This window comes from Sarcophilus harrisii, chromosome 3 (genome assembly GCF_902635505.1).
Source record: "Sarcophilus harrisii chromosome 3, mSarHar1.11, whole genome shotgun sequence".
Lineage (NCBI taxonomy): Eukaryota > Metazoa > Chordata > Mammalia > Dasyuromorphia > Dasyuridae > Sarcophilus > Sarcophilus harrisii.
In genome coordinates this window covers 609,774,081-609,790,292 of record NC_045428.1, presented here as the reverse complement: position 1 = coordinate 609,790,292, position 16,212 = coordinate 609,774,081, and the positions used below count along the sequence as shown (strand labels likewise).

The following is a 16,212-nucleotide window of genomic DNA, read 5'->3' as shown; positions in this document are numbered from 1 at the left end:
GGTGCCAACAAGCGTTATTTGCCTTGTCCATCGGAGAGAGATGGAGCAGACCCTTGAAATGAAAGAGAAGACCTAAGAAACATCAATTGGTTCCACTGCTGACTGAGCCACCACTGAAACAGCATGGCAGTTATGGAGTTTGAATCATGGACATCAAAATTGTTGCATCCTCTTGGGACATAATAAGACTTTTGTGGGACTTGAAAACTCTCAGGAATCATTGGATTTTCTGAGAAATGATAAGACTGTTGCAGGACTTCAAAAACTTGTGGGGAATCAATGGATTCTCCGACACATGAAGCAATGAACAATAAATTGGTTTTGGACTCTTTCTTGGCTGCTAAAGAAGGCATATGTGTGACTGTTGTTTACATACCCTCCTTCTAGGACTTCTAGAAATCTTTTACAATACCATGTTGATTCATATTGTTATGCCACTACTTGCATGTACAATTCATGTTTGTTACACCACATTGAGCCTGCACTGACTGTGGGAGAGTCATCACTAACAGCCTATGCATTATTGCTATGTGCTTGTGTAATACCTCCCATGCTGATGGGTTTGTGCATACCTGTTTCTAATAAGATCCTTCAGCCCAGAAACCCACTAGCAATCCCCACTTCCCTTGGGTGCTTTTCATCTCCCTTCCTGAGAAGTCAGGGAGGGAGTGATCATCTCCCTTTGGGGGCTCTCACCTCCCTGAACAGTCAGGGATAGCGTGACTACCTGTGTTCTAAAACAAAAGGAAGTGGGAGATGTAAAGATCTGAAACTCTTGAGTTCATGCACTGAGGTTCACACAAGCAATCAGTAATTACCAATTGGACAATACTCTATTAGCATTTGCTTGGAAAATGGCCTGCCCCACCATTCTATGCTGGCTCCATCTGTTGATATATAGGTAGATTGGGAGGAGGGATAAAAGGGGTGGAGTAGGACAAGCAAGTGTGATTCCAGGCTATATGAGAAAGAAGAGACTCCTGTGTCCACTCTCTCTCCTCTTGCTTCGACAAAGAATAAAGATTAAGTGTTAGAATCCTAGTGTTAATTCAATGGAAGTGACTATTTTGGAATTGTCTATTTTGGAAGAAACAATAAAGAACTACTTTAACACCTAGCTGCATTTGGAGTGATTATTACTCTGAACCAAAACTAAGGCTGCCTCCAGAAAACCTCCCCAAGAAACCTGCTCCCAGAGAGAACGATCATATTATATAAAAGAAGAGAACATCACAATTAAGGACTTTTGCTTATCCTGACTCTGGCTGATTCTAAAGTATCCAGGGTGCTAATGCTGTCTTTACACCTGAGGATCTAGGGAAACTCTCCAAAAAAAAAAAGGACCAATAGAAAGAAGAAAGCAAGCCCCCAATGGAGAAGAAGGAGGATAGGACATTGATTTGTCTCCTGGCAATGATGTCTATCATGGTTACCTACAGGATGGAAAAAAGATTGAATTGGATTTATGTGCCTTACCTCTACTATTGTAAAACTGTCACTTGGTATGATAACTTGACCTTGATAGCTGTAAATAATACTGATATTTTGGGAGGAAAATGCTATAACCCACATATTGCAAATATATATGATTGTATTTTTGCAGCTTTTAGCTACTAGAGCTCCTACAAGTTTTTCTAATGTCAATTTGAGTTGTGAGGGAAACAAAACATGTGCATAGCCTTTTGTGGAATTACAAGAAATTCCAATTTTTGAACATAAGCAATGATGATCAGTGAGGAAATTATTTTATTTTCTCAAACTAGGGAATAATATGTCCACATCACCAATACTTAGATCAGTATTATCTGATTTTGTCCCTTTTAGTAATGTGGAAATGCATCACTCATCACACTGTATGGGATGGGGGGCCCAATTTGTTCCTGTGGTCTGACACTCAAAGTCAAATACCCATAAGATCCCTTATAGAGGACACAATTATAGTGGAATCTGAAAAGGTCTCTGAAGATCTCTGGAGAACCATGGCAGAGCGAGGTCCCAGAACACAAAAACTAGTGTGGAGCAATTAATTAGTTCTAAAATTCATTCTGTAAAACATACATTAAGTATTCTGAAATGTTTCTTCCTGGAAATTTATCCATCCAAAATTTCATAAAAGAAGTTTTACTATATCTTGTATTGTACTCTATCTAGATACACAGACACCACTTCAAGACCCAAACTTTGAATTGTAGAACAACCATATTATGCCTTGTTTCCAATGAAAATGTGGGATCAGTCTTCTGGAGAAGAAACTTTTGACATAATAGCTCGGAAAATTCTGGTAAAAGCTAGAAGCAAAGATTTATTGCCTCAAGTTGTAGGAAGTTTAACTGCATTTTCTATTATTGGCTCACTTCTTATGTCTGCAGTTTTGCAAACTCATTTCCTAATGATTTAGTTTAGAACATGTCTGCAGCTTTAAAACATCAAACAGATATAGAAGATATAATGCAACAAGAATTGGATGTTTTAGAACACTCAATAATAGCAATAGGTAAGGATGTACAATTAGAAACTCACCCAATTGGGAAAGTGATTATCATTATTCTCTTTTCTGTGTAAGTCCTTATGAATATTCCAGCTCTACCAATTGAACTACTGAGCAAATATTGAACAAGCTACAGGGTGCTGCATTCTGAAAATATTACATGGGAAATTAGTCAATCATCTAAGATAAATATAAAATAGCTGATTCTCAGATTAACGGTATTGATCCTCAGGATATTGCAAACAGGTTGTGGAACTGGATCAATCAACCCAATCCTCTTAATAATCTATCAAGCTGCTTGTTGTATTTTCTGCCTTGGATATGTTTTGTTACCCTGGCATGTTTCCTCCTGCACTGTTCTCTAATACAGGCTCACCACTCCTTAGATGAACTACAAGCATCCCTTCTATATCTCAAGGTACACAGAACAGGGAGAGGTTGAAGGGCCACCTCTGAAGAGGCAAAGGATTCAGACCAGCTCAGGTTTTCCCTGTAGCTTGTCCTCTGTTCGATGCTGTGAGAACTCAGGCTGTTGGCTCACCACCCCTCTGTTCTGTCTCTAGGGAAAAGGATGTCGTTGGAGATTTCAAGGAAGGGAGGAAACCATCTGGGTACTTTCATAGCTAATAGTCCCCCGAGAAAAGACTAATGTTCCCAGGAGAGCACACTATTGTCTTGGTAAAAGATATATAAATGTTTATTGTCAGATGAATAAATGGAATTTGCTCTTTTCTGCCACCTGCCTTGTGTTTCATGTCAATTTGCCCTCCAGCCCTTCTCCCACCAAGGTCTAGAAGCTCACAAGCTGCCTGGCTGCTAGGGCTGGACGGCAGCAACTTAAGTTAATTCTAAGATAATCAAGTGAATTTATGTTATTTGCCAATTTCCTCTCATGTTTTAAAAACACTAACATTATTCATGAAATTGTTTTTATTATGATTTTTCTCATTTTGGAATTTAGGGGAAAATATTTTCTTAGAAACACTGTTATTTTTAAAATAATTTCTGGAGGATTATGTAAATGTGCCCTTAGAAAATGAACTCTTCTTTTGATCTGGATTCTGCAAAATTAAAAATTGAAGTTAGAATGTTTGAAAACTTACCTGTTTTACTGGTATATTTTTCTTTACAATGAATATTAAAATTTTTAAACCAAATAATAAATTCTTCTCCCACATCTTTACTTTTTAAATTTGTCAAATTCAAGATAATAATTTATATGATATCTCACATCATGTGGGACAATGATCACCAACCCCAAATAATTCAAACAGATATTTCTCAGAGTCAGAGCAGAAAGCAGTTGATTTCATTTCTGCAGGAATAGGGCATCACTTCAAATGGTGCAGTCTAGCAAAGGGAGGCAAAGTGCAAGTATCAGAGCAGGAATTTTAATACTCTGAACTGAGCAACTTTACCACATAGTGGACTCCAGCTCTCCTGACTTTGTATCAGGGCTCACAATGTGTCATAGGAACCCACTCCACTTAAGAACAGTAACTATATATTACAAAGCTTGCTGATGTGGCAAAGTGGTTCATGCAAGACTAAGCAAGGGTACAAGGAGGAGAGTTTCTGAAAGTGTAGCCTTAACTACTGCACTCTTCTGGGGTAAGTGTTCTGAAAAAGGTCTCACTTGTTCTCAAACCCACTCGATACAATTTAACAAGGTCAAAATGGAGACCTAAGCCATATTTACAGATATTTTAAAAGGAAAATTAGAACTTGGAACATATTACTTATCAAACAGATGGAAGCCAAATAATTTAGGAATAAACAAGAGAATGAACAGGAAAATTAATAAAAACAATTTAAAATCAGATTTAAAAATCTCTTACTCATTGTTGATTGAGAAAAGAAAGTAAAACAATTAGTTTCCCCATTATAAAAACCCTTCTTTGGACACCAATCATGGATTTCAGAGAAAAACTCAATCTATTTTCAGACTTTATACACAGTATAAAATTTTAATGTCTAATGAGATCTGTGCTGTAGGAAGAGGCCTTCCCTCATTCATTATATTCACATATTTCATCTGCAGCAAGATTTCTACACAAAGGATGAGATCCAGATGAAAGCTTTTCTATAAATACATTTTTAATAATGTTTCTTTCCAGTGCAAACTTGTGATTTATAGTGATCCTTATCTTCCAGATAAGGGCAAGTCTTCATTCAGCACATTTATAATTTTCTCCATTCGGTATCCTCAGATGAAAACTCAGAGATGAACCTGGGCTAAAGACTTTCCCATGCCAAGTCCATAGATTTGTTCCCAAGCAGAAAATCCCTGCTAACTGACAAGCTCTGTTCTATATCTTTATGCCTTTATCCATGATTTCAATCATCTAGGAATTTTCGGGAGGCAATTCATGTGGATTATATGAATGAGGTTTTACATCTAGCATGGCATCTCCCAAGTCTAGTCAGGGACTAATATATATCAAAAACTTTACCATGATCCAGACACTCAAAAGTTTTTTCTAATGTTCACTCTCTGTTGTTAAGCAACATTTGAGCTTTGTCTGAAGGTTTCCACATGAGATTTCTGTACAATGTGGATTTTCTCATGTTTACTAAGACTGTTGCGTGTAAAAGCTCTTTCCACAGTCATTACATTCATAAGGCTTCTTCTCAGTGTGCATTCTCTGATGAATAGCAAGACTGGAACGATATGTGAAAGTCTTTCCACATTCATTAATTCATAAGGCTTCTCTCCAGTGTGGATTCTCTGATGGACAGCAAGATGGGAGCGATATATGAAAGTCTTTCTACATTCATTACATTCATATGGCTTCTCTCAGTGTGGATTCTCTGATGTGCATCAAGGTAGGAGCGATATGTGAAAGCCTTTCCACATTCATTACATTTATAAGGCTTCTCTCCAGTGTGGATTCTCTGATGTTTAGCAAGACTGGAACAATGTGTGAAAGCCTTTCCACATTCATTACATTTATAAGGCTTCTCTCCAGTGTGGATTCGCTGATGTTTAGCAAGACTGGAGCAATGTGTGAAAGTCTTTCCACATTCATTACATTCATAAGGCTTCTGTCCAGAGTGCATTCTCTGATGGCTAGCAAGATTGGAGTGACATTTGAAAGTCTTTCCACACTGATTACATTCATAAGGCTTCTCTCCAGTGTGAATTCTCTGATGTTCAAGAAGACTGTAACTCCGTATGAAAGTCTTTCCACATTGATTACATTCATAAGGCTTCTCTCCAGTGTGGATTCTCTGATGTTCAAGAAGACTGTAACTCCGTATAAAAGTCTTTCCACACTGATTACATTCATAAGGCTTCTCGCCAGTGTGGATTCTCTGATGTTCAAGAAGACTGGAGCTCTGAATGAAAGCTTTTCCACATTCATTACATTCATAAGGCTTCTCTCAGTGTGGATTCTCTGGTGTGCATCAAGGTAGTAGCGCTTTGTAAAAGCCTTTCCACATTGCTTACATTCATAAGGCTTGTCTCCAGTGTGGATTCTCTGATGTTGAGCCAATTTGGAATAATACTGGAAATCCTTTCCACATTGATTACATATATAAGATTGTTTTTCTGTGTGAATTCTCTCATGTTTAGCAGGAGGAGATTGCTCTCTCAAAGTCTTTCCATGTTTCTTACATTCATAAGGTTTCTCTCCAGCAGGGATTCTCTGGTGCTTGGCAAGGAAGAGAGTACAAGAAAAGCTTTATTACATTCATAACACTGAGGTGTTTTCTCTTCAATGTGTATATGTTTATCTTTAGGAATACTGGAACTCTTTTTAAAGCTTTTGGTGTCTATTCCATTCACATGTTCCTCTCAGTGTGGTTTCTTTTGTGCTCACCAAGAACAGCCCTGTATTCATGATATTGAAAAAGCTCTTTCCATGAGATCATTTTCAGATTTCTACTCATCTCCTTCATGTCAAATTGTGTCTCTGCATCTGAAACAAACAAAAATACACATGTATAAATATATCCTCTAATGCTGGCTGAAAAAAAAATGGACATTTAATTTCTTCAGGCAAAAGATTTCGAACTGAAATGGACAGAAAAAATCATTTCTAAATGCTATTAGCTCATACCAATGATTCAATTAACACAGAATTCCACCCACAATACAATGACATTTGACCCCACAATAAAGCTGAGACAAAGGTAAGGTGAAGGTTCCCATGATGTAGAAACCAGGCTATGAACTCTGAATGGCCGAGTAACCTGATCCAATTCCCTACAGCAGAGATTACAACTTGAACCTGGAAACTGAGACATCTCAATCTATTGTACTAGACAGATGTTCTCCATTTTACTTTCCATCCTTTCTTTCAAATTCAAACTCAGGCACAGTCTAGCTCTGCACCCCTGGAATGTGCTTCTTTATCTCAGTTTTCCTGCATAGTGAAGGTAATAATTGTACCCATTTCCCAGGTTGTTGTGAGCATGAAATGCTCTTGGCACACAATAGGCATCATATGCTTGTTAACTGCTATCATTGTCACCTATTTTGATTCTCTCCATCTCAACTATTCCTTCCTTCCTTCCTAAACTTGCCTTCCCCTCTCTCTTTATATACATATGTCTGTTGAACATGGTGCATTTCCATATAAAACTCTTTCCTTTGCCTGAATTTGCTAAGAATATGTTTCATAATCTGCTGTTTCTTCTCAAACCATCCCCAAGTTTTTATGCTGGATTTAAAACTTGTTGACAGCTTCTCTTTATATACCCAGGGCTTAATGCAATGCACACAACAGAACAGGTGCTTAATCAATGTTTATTGATTGGTTGATATTACTCAGGGCTGATCATATGGCTAACCCCACTCAATGCTTGCATGTTGGTCCCTCTGAGGTGCCAAATCGATGTTTCTATTTCTGTCTCTTTCCTACTCCCTCTCACCTATGAACAAATCCCATAGTGAAAATAACAAGGGCCTAGGGCTTCTAATCCTGTTATGGAATAACTAGAGTCTTCCCTCCCATATCCCTAACCTAAGGGAAGCTGTCAGTTATGTAGTGAGTGACTCGGATTTAAGTAAGGGAGGTGTCCAAGATCACTGGCCTCACTTTACCCCCACAGCCATCTACATCCCCATGGCCAGGTACAGATCAGGATTACTGCAGATGGCTCTGGATGCAGAGGAAGACCTGGCCCTTCTTAAGGTAAGGTGTCCCAACAGGTCTCCTGTGACTGAGGCTGCACGATCCATTGATTAACATTAGGGATCAATGGAGGTAAAGATTCTCCTCTCTTCTGGACCAAAAATCTCAATAAATAAAAATGAATGAATGAGCGACTCTGGGAAGAACCTCAGGGTGTCTGGCCAAAGGAGAAATGATTGCAATTTATACTCAATCTGAGTGTATCAGGACCCAAACAAAGACCAAGTGGAGTTTAGCAAAGGACCTATGGATGGTCAATGAGAATTAGACTGATTTTGATTTAAGGTTTGTTCCTTAAGAAAGGAATTAGGGCACATTGGATAGAGTACAAGCCCTGAAGTCAAAAGGACCAGGGGTCACATCTAGCCTCAGACACTTAATACTTTTAGCTGTGTGTCCTTGGACAAGTCACTTAACCCAATTGCCTCAGCAAAAAGAAGAAAAAAGAAAGATAAGAAAGAGCATCTGTAGGTAAGGGTATATGATATCCTAGGTGGACAGAGGGATAGAAAGAAGAAGAAAAAGAAGGAAACAGGCAAGGAAGGAAGAAGAGAGGGGAGGGAGAGAGAACAAAGGGAGGAAGGGAGGAGAGAGGCAGGAAGAGAGTCTTCCAATTGATTGATTCCAGCCTGTGACCGGTTTTCTCAAAGGTTGTTGCTTTTCCTATATAGATCTGTGCTTAACTGTAGCCTGAGTGTGGAGAGTGGGCAGAGGATGAAAGGGGAAAAAGAAATAAAGTAAAAAGGGCACAGCAGAGAACAAAAGAAAACCTATAAGGAAGCAAAAACTAATGGAAGGCTCTGAATACAATATCTTTCATTTATGGTTTATGAAAATTTATTATTACATATATTGAATGCTCTCTTATATTCTGCTGAACATAAAACATTTTTTAAATTGTTCTTTTCTGTCTTTTTCTATTTTGTTTTTATTTTTAAATAAATATTAAAAAAGTAAAAATGCTTTTAGGCTTAAGGAAGGTCTAATAATAGTCATATTAGACAGCCTGAGACCTCTTTCTTTCTTTGTAGATAATTGGACATCCTAAAATTTCCAACAAATACTTCCAATAAGATCATTGATTCGTCATTAAAAGGGAACTGAAAGGCCAGAGAATCCAATCCCCTCATGTTATAGATGAAGAGACTGGGGATCAGAGATTTAGTGAGGTGCTCAGGATCTCACTCCCACAAGAATCTGAAAAGGAATTCCAAGCCAGTTTTCCACCCCCATGCCCATCACATGAAGAAGCCTCTTGGGATAGCAGCCTGCACCCCAGCTTCCAACTCACTCACCAGGACAGGAGTTCCTCAGGCCACCTCTCTCCACATGGGAGATGAAATCTTCTCTGGGAACTGGAAGTCCTGGGCAGGGAGAAGATAGTGGGTGTGAGTCTTGAAACTTGTCATTTATTCTTCATTGGAACAGGGCCGGGGAGCAAGGCCAACTTGGTAGTTCCAAATGCAACTCAAAGATGTTTTTCAGGGTGTTTACTGCCAGGGGAAGAGGACAGAGGGGAAAGGAGGCCATGCAGGAAATCTGGAATCAGAAGATCTTGATTTTGCTGCCTCCTTCATAGCAGGATGGCCCCATCCCACAGCTTCCATTTTCTGGACATTAAAAGCAACTGGTAGCACAGAGAAGGGAGCACCAGGCCTGAAATCAGGAAGCCCCGAGTTCAAATTTGGATTTAGATACGTCCTGGCTGTGTGACTCTGGGCAAGTAATTTCATCTTTTTGCTTCAGTTTCCAGATCTGTAAAATAGGGATAAGATGGCACCCAACACAAAGGGTTTTGGTAGGGATCAAGTGTGATAATGTACATGAAGGAAGCTCTGAGCACATGGCTTGGATCCCAGCAAATGTATGGAAAGACCTCCTTCCTTCTCTTTTTCTCCCTGTATCTGTACAGGCCTTTGGGGCATGTAGGAAGGAAGAACAAGGACCTACTTGCTGTGCTGGGGATTTATGAGTTACACCAGGGGCAGTGAGATAAAAATCTATTTTTTTAAACCAAAAAGAACATTGCAAAGACAAAGCTTTCCCCAAAGAAGAAGGGGGTTCATTCTCCTATCCCATGCTCAGGGAAAAGGGGCAGGATTAGTTTTTATAAGGTTTGCAGACAAAACTGCCAGGTTCCCATCCTACAATGCAAAGACCACTCATAGAAGAACCAGGCAGGAGGAGGACCCTGTCTCTTGGGGACAAGAGGCAGCCCTTGGGCCTTTCTAAGAACTGGTAAAAACCTGAAATTCTGCACCCTAGGGAGGGGAGGATGACATCCTTTTGATGGCAGTTCAAGAGTTCCAAGGGAAGCACTCCTTACCCAGGGAGAGCAAGTTCTCGGCATTCTCCAGCATGACCTCCTTGTGCAGCTCTTTCTGATCCGGGTTCAACAGTCCCCACTCCTCTGGGCTGAAGTCGACAGCCACATCCTTGAAGGTCACCAGCTCCTACAACACCAACACCCAGAGGACTTAAGAGTTGAAGCATGCTTCATAACTGACCTAATCCAATGCTCCTCAAGTTACAGAAGGGAACTGAAGCATGGAGAGGGATCTGCCCAAAGGTGACAGCCCTTACAGGATTTAGAGCCAGCATTGAAACCAAGTGAAAGACCAGTGGAATATAGAGAAACACATTTTATATTTTCAGTTGGAATAAAATTGAGAAATGTCTTACCAGGAAATGGTAGTGTTTGGGACAAAGAGACCTACCCAAATTGACTACTCAGAGATCACTCATAAAAAGCAGATTAGAATCTCGAGAAATGGACCCCCATCCTGGTTTGTGAGCCGAATTTCACAGTAGGAAAGAGCCAGTCCCTTGAAAATCCTCACAGTTTTTATACGTTTCAGACAAAGAACCCCCCAAATCCCACCCTCTATATGGTGTGGGTCACATAAGTCTCTATTCCCCTATTTGGTCAGTGGAATGTAGTAGATAAGGTGATGTATAGCTTTCTCACCACACATCCTGCTTTGAACAAGGGAATATAGTCCAGGCCTTATCTAAAATCACATGCTTCATCAACTGAGGCCTTTAAGGCTTTAGCTAATAGTCTCTGATCAATATGTACTTGATCTGTAAGTTCTTCACCTTTTCCACACAGTAGTTTCTGTGAAATCAGGAAAGTTAAGGTTTCTATGAGAGAGATGAGGATTTTTGAAGGTGAAATCAGACAGTGCTATATTAAGAAAATGGCATGAAGTGTATTTGTGAAGCTGGCAAATATTATGTATTGTAGAGCTAAAACATTTCCATGATCACTGAGGAGAAAAAAGATCTTGTGAATTTTCCAAAAGCCAGAAATTATCTTATCCAAATGACAACACTATTCTTCCCCAAGAGTATTTTATTTTTCCAAATGCAAGTACAGATAGTTTTCAACATTCATTTTTGTAAGATTTTGCATTCCAAATTTTTCAATCACACACTTGTTAATGGATCTGACCCAATGATCATCCATTTACAAAACCAAACTGAAGCAGAGAGAAGGGATTTACTCAAAGGTCACATTCTATGAGAACACTTGGAAGCATAGTCATGCAAAGGCCTCCCACCTACACTGTACAGAGCTGGTGTGGACGCAGCTGTAAAATGTTGTCTTCCATGTTAGAATGGAAGCTCTTGAGGGTAGGGACTGATTTTTCCTTCTTTGCATCTCCTCTATATTCCCAAAGAGCCTCTTTTCTTTCTAAATGCCTGTTGTTTTGACCCAAGCAATCGTGAAGGGATAGAAAACCCTGGGATGAGCCGAGTATGATGGAGTTATTCTGGAAGTACCTAATTACAGCTTTGGGGGCATGGAGGGATCTCAAGAGATAAAGAAAATTAAATGAAATAAAAGAAAACAAACCAGGAAGCCAAGAAACACTGGACAGTTCCTGAACAATGTGTGGCATTTATTATGTAGGTTTGTTTTATATGGAATCTGCTGTTATGTTCTGCTGGTTACCTGAAATTTTTTTCTTCTCTTATTTTGAATTTAAGATAAAAATAAATTATAATAGGATTGCTAGATGGTGTAGTGGATGGAGCACTGGCCCTGAAAAAAAAAAAGAACCTGAATTCAAATCTGAACTTAGACATTTAATACTTTCTAGCTGTGTGACCTTTCTGGCTGCAGGTCTCTGCTTGAGCCAGGCCTTGGTCCTCTGCAGGCTGTTGGGGCAGGATGATTATAGTGGAACAGATATCTTTCCCTTATTTTTCTAGACAGGAGGCTAGCCTAGAGGAATTTAGAGAGTGTGAGGTTCTAGGGAGTTACTAGCCCTTGGCCTTGACCTTAGAGCAGAGACCCCAACCAATAGAGTGAGGGAGGCTGAAGAGAGGCAGGTTGGAAAATGAAAATGGTGGAGTCAAGATGGGAGAGAAAAGGTAAGATATTGCCTGAACTCTCTCCAGTTTCCTATGAAATAACTTTCAATTAATAGTGGAGTGACAGAACCTAAAAAACAATGTGGAGAAACAATTTTTCAGCCTTGGATAATTTAGAAGGGCTGCAAGAAAGATCTGTCTCACTTGGATAAAAGGTAAACATAACCCCAGCACAGATCAACCGCAGGTCTAGCCCCCAATGGTGAATGGCACAGCATGTGAATAATCAGTTCCAGAGCCCTTGGCACAATTGGCAAGGAGCCAGCCCCTAAGGCTCTGTCTTTGAAGCAGGAAGTCAGTAACCAAGCTTCTGGCTCCAGAGCAAAATAGTTGGGACAGTATCATCAGCTCAGGAGAAGAGCTCAACCTTAAAGGCCACAGTATAGTCTGGGAAATGAGGAAAAAAACAACACAACAAAATAAAAAGTTCTGACACTAGAAAATGATTATGGTTGAAGGAAAGTCAAAAGACAAACTGGGAAGAAGACAAGATCAAGATGCCTCCAATGCAAAGTTTCAAAGAGAAATATGAATTAGTCACAAGTCCAAATAGTCCTCCTGAGGAGCAGCAAAAAGGATTTTTAAAATCCAATAAGAGAAGTAGAATAAAAATTAGGAAAAGAAATGAGAGTGGAACTAGAGAATCATGAAAAAAAATAGTCACTAGTTTGGTTGAAAGAAAGCACAAAAATCCATTCAAGAAAGCAACTCCTTTAAAAGAATTGGCCAAATAAAAAAGAAAATTCGGTTAAGAAAATAATTCACTAAAAATTTGGAAGCTAATATAGAGAAAATATACATGGAAAAAATTAACTGACCACTTATTGAAAGAGATCCCAAAGTGAAAACTCCAAGGAATATTATAGCCAAATTGCAGAACTCCCTGGTCAAGAAAAGTATTTAGAAGCAGCCAGAACCAACTCATATATTGTTCAGACACAGTCAGGATTGCAATATGATATTCCAGAAGGCAAAGAAGCATGGACTACAGCCTAAATAACTACCTAACAAAACTAAACATCATCTTTGCGGGGGGGTGGGGGGGTGGGGAAACACTCAACAAAAAAAGGGAATTTTCAAACATTCTTGATGAAAAGGCCAGAGCAGAACAGAGAATTCCAATTTTCAAATAAAAGACTCAAGAGTAGCATAAAAAAATAAAGAGTAAAGAAAATGAAATAGCTAAGTTAACAAGACTAAACTGTTTATGTCTCTATGTGAGATAATACTTTTAACTCTAGTTAAAAACTGAATTTCTACTGGCTTGTTCTTTGGCCTTTGTTCTCTAAGAGGACCTAGATATTAGGAAGGGGAAGCCAAGATTGGGAGGTTAATTAATTTAATTAGGACAAGGGAGAAGAGGTTGGTGAGGTGTGAAGTCTCCAGCCTCATCACCTTCTCCAGAGCCACCTGGTTCCAATGGCCAGATATAAATCAGGATGACTGGAGATGGTCCTGGAAGCAGTGCAGACCTTGACCCACAGAGGAATTAAAGCTAAGAAAGGGATGAAGACAAGAATGGCCTCTTTTACCTTGTCAAAAACAACAAACTGGGGAGGGAAAAGTCCCCAGGGTTACTGGCCATAGGGGCAGTCAGGAGTATATACAGATAGAAGGGACAAGGAATAAGATGACTTTGATGGGAAGGTATAAAACTGAAAATGGGCTCAACTTTTTTACTCCTACTCTTCTGACACTTTCCTCTCCCTCACCCTCCTAAAGAACCAAGAGGCAGGAGGGATTTAAAGCTCAGATGGGATGAGAGTATGTAGAACCTCAATGTCCTAATGTCTCAATGTTTGACTCAGGTCAGAAATCTCCCTGCCAGTGATACTTAATCCTCCCTGCATCCCTTCTGCCCAACAGACATATTATCTAGACAATAAACTGAGTGAGGGATCCTGCACAAAGCTAAGGCCTCTGAGATGGAGCCCGCAGGGAAAGACAAGAGGATGCCTCCTAAGGCTGGGAGACAATCTAGTCTGGGATTCAGCTCCTAGGACCTGTGGTGAGGGAGAGGACAGGGAGTTGGAAAGCCTGGGTTAAAAAGAATAAATTTAAGTTTCCAGAAGTGATTTAGATAAGTAGCTGAATCAGAAAAAAATAGGATGGCTGAGTCCTGAAATATAGTAGAATATGGGGGAAGATTCCTAAGACTCTTGGGTAGATTTTAGGCTTAGAATCCTGAAAGGGAATGTGGAAACAGTGAGCCACATGCCTGGGAAGAAGCCCAAGATGTTTGGGTCCAGAGAAGCTGGCCCAGGAAACAGCTTTAGTTCCTGCAATCAAGGAAGGTTCCTGGGGGCAGAAAGGCAGAACCTGTGGAACCTCATAAGAAATCATATCTAAAGCCTCACAATCAATAAAGTAAACAGGAGCAGGAGGCAGAGGTAGGACACCGGTCCAGAAGGGGAGCCTGGGTTACTATAGGGAAAGTCTGATCTTTGGGCAAATATGACCTAATGGTAAGCTTGAGGAAGAGGCAACACTAGATATTTCTGAAGTGTTTAGGAACCTGACAAAGAGGTAGGGGCTAAGAATTCCTTAACTAGCCAGACCTGGAAGGAAGCTGTAATGACAGAAGGGGAGGACACTGGCCATCAGAGCAAATAAGACGTATGAACCCTTAGGCAACCACAGCCAGCAGAAGCCAGGACTTGTGAAGAGCCCTCGCTCACACCTACCTGGGTCCTACCCCAGTAGAGATGTGTTGCACTAAGTAGAAAATGACAGATCCAAGAGAATGCCCAGAGATCTCAGTTCCAAGCCTTCCTGCTTCCCATTAATCTATTCCAGGAATGTTCTTTGAGGCTTGAGAGCCCCAACCAGCCTAGGCCCTGAAGCCTGGAGGGTGGGACCTCATCCCAAAATCATGCAGGGTGAAGATCTCTGAATGCTGCCTCCCTCTCCTCCCACAAAACAGCCCACTATCACATGGCCAATGCCCATTGGAATGGCTCTTCTCCAGCCCTAGACTCCTCCCAGGCTTCCAAACTCCACCCTAGGACTCATATTTCACTAGGCCATTTACCCACCAGGCTGCTCATCTTATCTCCCATGAGCTCCTCCTCCTCCATGCTTCCATCACCTGATGTTTTGTTGGAGAAAGGATTCTGGACTTTTATCTTGCCACTGGACTTGGCAGAGCACTGCCTCCCTTATGTCCCATTCAAACACAAATCAAGACATCTCCCTTTTATCTGTGGTCCTCTTCTAGAATAAAACATCATCATGAACAGAAACTTCTTAGATTCAGAAAAATGAAAACTCTTTCTAGAAGCCTTCCCACAGCGCAACCATTATGATTTTCATATTATTCGATTTTATATTGTATTCATAATGAACATTTTATATTATATTCCTAATAAATATACTAATATTTTAGATTTCTCAGAGCTGCCTTTTCTGGGTAAAGAAGCAAGACTCACAATGCAAAGTAAAATGATCAAACATTCTGATAATGTATATTTTTATGCTGTACTGTGCTTCTATACAATAAGTGAATTGAAAGGACAACTACAGAAAACTTATCACAGAACTCTGTGCTTTGGAAAAGAGCTGGTCACAACCCACAAGATTTGAAACAATCCAAGAACTGTGTATCCTCTTCCACTGGGAAACCAATCAAACTCAGGGTATGGTTGTAGTGTAACTCACTTTCCCCACCATTCCTACTTAGGATTTCTATATAAAACCTCTACCTCTGACACTGAATGACAGGGGTTTTCAAAAAAGGTAAATAATCTCCACCTACAACAAGCTCACAAAATAATGTGAGAAACAACAAGCAAAGAAATAACTTGCAAACAAGCTACAGGCAAGATAAATAGGATATCACTGAAAAGAGGGAAACACTGGAAGCAAGAGTGTTTATGGATGAAGTGAACTGTGAAAGCTGTCTTACAAGATACAGACAGTGTTCTAAAAAATTGAATGAGGGTTGGCTACACTCCATGCCCAAGTTTCTTTCTCCAGAGATCACCAGTTTTACAAAGAATGGGATCATATTACTCTTTCTTGTAGGACAAAATTAGGTCTATGTTGGCATTAAAACTCCCATATAAGGTAATTTAATAATCCTAAAGATGTAATGGGGTTAGAAATTTTTCCTTATTTACTACTTGGAATGTGAGGTCATTTGTCCTGACCAATCAGGGCAACCTACAGGTCCAACCTACAGGGAGTGTTACCTCAGACCCCTTA

At 39.9% G+C, this 16,212-nt stretch overlaps 1 long non-coding RNA gene and 1 pseudogene across 1 annotated transcript; both read right to left on the bottom strand.

Annotated features, from left to right (window-relative positions):
- Positions 1-5,126: 5,126 nt before the first annotated feature.
- On the bottom strand, positions 5,127-6,153 carry LOC116422745 (annotated as a pseudogene).
- Positions 6,154-6,294: 141 nt separating this feature from the next.
- On the bottom strand, positions 6,295-11,133 carry LOC116422957. The gene is made up of 3 exons (XR_004233440.1): positions 9,956-11,133; positions 8,925-8,993; positions 6,295-6,411 (listed from the first exon to the last, which is right to left on the bottom strand). It is a non-coding gene; the product is annotated as an uncharacterized LOC116422957 (long non-coding RNA).
- Positions 11,134-16,212: the final 5,079 nt, after the last annotated feature.